General features: G+C 41.5%; 1 long non-coding RNA gene across 1 annotated transcript; it reads left to right on the forward strand.

Annotated features, from left to right (window-relative positions):
• Positions 1-421: 421 nt before the first annotated feature.
• LOC104948125 (uncharacterized) lies at positions 422-4,064 on the forward strand. Its single transcript, XR_798634.1, has 2 exons — positions 422-531; positions 2,118-4,064. It is a non-coding gene; the product is annotated as an uncharacterized lncRNA (long non-coding RNA).
• The last annotated feature ends 1,445 nt before the right edge of the window (positions 4,065-5,509 follow it).

The raw sequence follows: 5,509 nt of genomic DNA on the forward strand, positions 1-5,509 counted from the left end.
GAAATAATGATAGTAGATATATTTTAGTAGCCGAGCTGAACCGTGTTGACAATTCAGGCTAATATCAAGTTGTTGTTGCTATGGAAACAACGCGACGAAGATTAACGGAGAAAAGTCATATCTACATATAAAGACGGAGAAAGTAAACGATAACGTTTATGGTGAAGTGTTAGCACCCCCCGAAGAGGCACAAGCGCTTACGTTGATATTGGAGATTTCAATAAATTCTATTTGGAAAAAAAAACGGGGAAAAAACAAATATCCGAATAACGAAATTGAAACCCGAATAGTACTCCAACGAACGAATATTCGGGTACAGTGTGTACTAATACTAGTGTGTGTGTGTGTGTGTGTGTTGTTGTTTATGTTCTCACTGCTCAACATGAATCTCTCTCTCTCTCTATCTCTCTCTCTCTAGTTGCTGGAGCTGTTCACTCAGTGGGACTGGAGCTCCTACCTGGCTGACTACGGGAAACCCAGCTGTAAATACCTGAGAGTGAATCCACACACTGCTCTGATCCTGCTGGAGAAGTGAGACACACACACACACACACACACACACACACACACACACACACCCCAACTGACCAACTGCTTCACTCACAAATACATCTACTGCTTCACTCACGGCCCGTCCACACAGCGGCGTGCGTTGAAGCTTGCCGGTGGGCGTGTCTGAAACTCGACCAACAACCAATCACATGAATCTCCCGCCCCTGACACACAAGCAGCGGTTTGATTGGCTAGAGCTTGTACTGGCATATGATTCGATTGGCTGACGCTTCTGCCGAGGCTTCAAAAGTTGAAAATTGCTCAACTTTTGCAGCGAGCCACGCCAGCAACGCTCCCCACAATGCAGTTCGGCGAAAAGTGACGTCACCCCATTCAAAGTGAATGGTGAAGCTTTCAACGCACGCCGCTGTGTGGACGGGCCGTCACACACACATCTACGGCTTCACTCACACACACACACATCTACAACACTTCTACTGCTCTACATCTGCTCATCTGTCTTCTGTTCCTCTCATACCTTCTTTAATCCATTACAAAGGGGTTTAGAAAGGGTTTAGTCAGTTAATCAGCAATATGAACAAGAACACATTAATATTCAGCCATTTTGATAATTAATTAATCATCATTTTTAATTGCCAACAAATCTCTCTTGGTTGTAATCTAAATATAACTGGAATTTGAACATTTGCTCACTTTTAAAGCCGTCACACACATTTTATAGAATCTAAGGGGCAATGTTAACTTACAATAATGACACATTTTATTATTAAAGCCATATTTAAGTTATATCATATACCATTTCATATCTACAGTATAGGGTAAACATCACAACATTAGTTCAAAGTCAAGGTGAGGTTTGCCTTAGGATTGTAATATATACACATATTGGGCGCAGTCACTTATATTGCAGATAAAAAATGCTCAACCTTCATTTCAACCGAAAAAGGATTTGTCGATACTGATAATCATCTTTATTTGAGTTTGAGTTCTCCATCCGTCTTTCCTCCAATCCACTGCTCTCTGCTTCCTATCTGTCCTCTCATCATGTTGTGGCAGGGTACTTAAGCCGTGAGTATCTGTGTGTGTGTGTGTGTGTGTGTGTGTGTGTGTGTGTGTGTGTGTGTGTGTGTGTGTGTGTGTGTGTGTGTGTGTGTGTGTGTGTGTGTGTGTGTGTGTGTGTGTGTGTGTGTGTGTGTGTGTGTGTGTGTGTGATTAAGGCATGTGTACAGATACTAAAGCGTGTACATACAAGAAGGCGAGGGATTAACCCGGGTTAACACACGCACATCCTTATTACACATGCAACATACACTCTTGTCCTGATGATACCGATGTTATCACTTCAACAACACCCACATCAGAGTCTGAGATAGTGACACACACACACACACACACACACACACACACACACACACACACACACACACACACACACACAGGTGACAGTAGCAGGGTGTGTGTGTCTCTACTGAGCATGCTCGTACGATTTAGCACTTGTGTGTGTTTGCATATTGGTCTACTTACAGCATCCGGTGTTAAATACTAAAACGCACCATTCTTTGTTTGTTATTCTCTTTCATTTCTCGTTTCTTCTCCGGCTCCAGGATGAGGGAGACGAGCAGGAAGAACAACGTCTTCGCTCAGTTCAGGAAGACGGACCGAGACCGACAGAAACTCATCGACACCATCATCAAACAGCTGCGTAACCTCATCGCCCAGCAACAGGCCTGAAGCGAGCCGTCTGATTGGCCCGCAGGCCTGAAGCCCCCGTCCTGATTGGCTGTTTTCCACCATCCTGCCTTCATCGTTCTGTTTTCGCAAGCGTCTGCTGATCCATGCACCTTAACTTCGCCAAACTCCACTGAACAAACGACGTCGTGGCGGTTCATTGAACACGCCTCTTCCTGGATATCAGCCCCTAACTTAGCCATGTTATAGGTTAGTTACTGCCCTTAATCCAATCTGAGTAGTCTATTGATTGGAGACGAGTAAGGAAAGACGTGTTCAGTTATCTTATTACCAAATTACTTACTTATCATATTAGATCTTGTTCCCACAAAAGTCAACGTTAAAGTGGCATATGTTGTTGAAACGATGTGGTTATTGAAACTAGCGATAAAAGTAGTTATTAAAACTCTCAATCTACTTGTTGCATTTGACATATTTCTAGGTGTGCAGCTTGGTAGCCTTTCTTTTTGTAAGAAGTCACATTTCCAGAGGTTTTTTTCTTTGTACCACAAGCTTCCAATTCCTAAAATGTAAGCAGTGTGTCCTCCCCTTCTTTATATTCTCCTTTCATGTCTTCCACGTTGCTCTTTTCTCACTGTGGCACAACATATTGAATGTACATCAGAGAGGAAGCAGCCAGAAAAGCACTGAGATCAAGATGAGGTCTGTAAAAAAAAAAAAAAAAACTAGAATGTTCCTTCAGTGTTGTCTAATAAAGGGGGATATTAACGCAACATGGCAACCCTTTCCCCTCGATATATACAACCTGCAAACACTTGAATGGGCGACAATGCTCAGACCTGGCAACCTTGTTCCCTCTTCTTCACGATTGTAAACAAAGTGGGGGTTTAAAAGAGGGGATGTTGTCCAAACATGGCAACCCATTCCTCAGCTTCCAGTCAAACTTGATCAGGTGTTGCCAGAGCGTTTTTTCTACTCTAAATGTATAACTGGGTCTTAAAGAGAAGTTCGCCCCCCAAAATTGACAAATAGACTAATGTTGTATAGGAACCATTGTACTTGTAACGCCAAGCACACACACACATTTATGTCTTCCGTAAACCAAGCAGTGTGTGTGTGTAGGTTTGTTTAGTTGGAGCACAGCACATATTACATTAGATTATTTTTATTAACTTATATGGGTCTTTTTGTTGCTTGTTTTTCCTTCAACTTGGGTGCAATAATAGCATTGGAAACTGTGTGTGTGTGTGTGTGTGTGTGTGTGTGTGTGTGTGTGTGTGTGTGTGTGTGTGTGTGTGTGTGTGTGTGTGTGTTTTAAAAAGGGATTCAAACGTACAGTGTGTGTGTCAGATGGGAATTTAAGTCTTCCTCTTCCTTACAATATGTTGCCATGTTTGATTTACTGAGCGACCACGCGTCATGTGTGTTTGATTTCACGTGTGTGTGTGTTTTCCATCCATCCTACGCTGTGTATCACTTCTAGGTGTTAGAAAGGGAACGGGCCGTCGTTATTGAATGTGCCTTTGCTGTATTTTGGGTTATTTTCCTGCCAATGAAGCGCCAACACTGTGGCGTTTGGAGTCTGGACGCTTTCTGCGATATCAATTAAGTATTCGTTGTAGCATTTGATCCTTTACGGTTTGCAGAATGTCCATTCAAACTCACTTCCTAGTTGTATTAGTACATTACCTTTGTTCTTTGTCCAGACTCCTCTCGCTGCAGGCGTTGCCGTTTACTTTGTTTTGTATTTTGTAAAAAGCAGAACTCTTTGCTGAGACAGAAGCACTGTATACGCTGTTGTATTAAAACCACTTATGAATGAAACTTAAGTCAAATACTAATAAAACGGCAACACATATGAATACTTTGTCCAGACTTTTATTTCATGTTTAAATCACTTGTATAGCAGAGGCTCGTGTTAGCATTAGCTTGGAGGCTCGTGTTAGCATTAGCTTGGGACTTGTACGTGTTTTCTAAGTTGAAAACATTCACTTCAGACATTTAATGGAATAACATTTATTGTGTGTATTATAAGAAAGTGACTTAATTTGATTTGTCTGTGTGTCAAGGAAGCCATTTTAACTTTTAAATCCCATACTGTCACTATAAAACGAGATGTACCAAATGTGCCATTTATACGCTGGTTTAATTGTTTCAATGGTTCACTTATGCTAAGCTAAGCTAATTGCTATTTGTACTTGAGTGCATGTACTTACCTTCAACCAATGAGAGCGAGTGGATCATCGCCAAGTTGCTTCTCCAGCAGGTAAATCACATCATTGTCATACCAATAATCCAAATGTCTCTCTCTCGTTAACCCTGCCTGACGCTCGACTTGGTGACCCTTGACCTCTCTGACAGCAGAGATGTCTGTGGGGAAGGACGTGATTAAGTGTGTGTGTGTGTGTGTGTTCACTGGAGGGTAGCGACTCGAATCAGAAGCAACACAAACTCTCTGCATGCTCCAGGGTTCCTCTGCTGTGTGTGTGTGTGTGTGTTCCCAGCTGTCTTTAGAGAAGCGGTGGTGCGTGCAATGATTAGGGCTGCCTCACACAAAGCTCACTCTCTCTTTCCTTTTCTCTGGGTTTTTTTTAAACGTTTTTTCTGAGCTTTTTGTACTTGCTCTCCTGTTCTACATATTCTCTTTATTTATCGCAAAATGTTCACGCTCTGATTATTCAAACTCATCAGAAAGCTTTCTTATAGTTATGTTCCTCGTCCAAATACGACTTTGTAGTACAGTGTGTCGAAAATGTGTAAAAACGAAACGTGGACATTCTACTTATACTGACATTTTTTTCAATATTTTCGACATCTTAAAAAATCGTATAGTATGTTGAACATGTGCTGAAAATCTATACAGTAAAGTGAAACATGTTTGCTCAACTTAGCAACGTCTGAAACATTAAATAAAATATAAGCTCTTAAAGTTACAGTGAAGGAAACTGGAGGACATTCTTTGGCTGTAAAATAAATCAAAGTTCATGGCGATGTTCTCCACTTTAATGCTTAGTGTGTAAATTAACAGATATTTTAGATTAAATTATAGGCGACACACACACACACACACACACACACACACACACTTAGAGTATTACAAGATGTGTTAAAGTGTGTTATCTCTGTATTATTACTCTGACAGCGGTGTGTCTCAAATCATTGAGGTCTGGCAAGTGTGAGAAGAAGCAGATCTTTCTCACACACACACACACACACACACACTCATTCAGACTCGAATAAAACCATCTCCACGTTTCCTCGGCTGTCTTTTGTCTTTTTAAGAAGTGCCAAACACACGGAGAGTCTG

The sequence above is a fragment of the Notothenia coriiceps genome, unplaced genomic scaffold (assembly GCF_000735185.1).
Source record: "Notothenia coriiceps isolate Sejong01 unplaced genomic scaffold, NC01 NC01_scaffold00013765, whole genome shotgun sequence".
Lineage (NCBI taxonomy): Eukaryota > Metazoa > Chordata > Actinopteri > Perciformes > Nototheniidae > Notothenia > Notothenia coriiceps.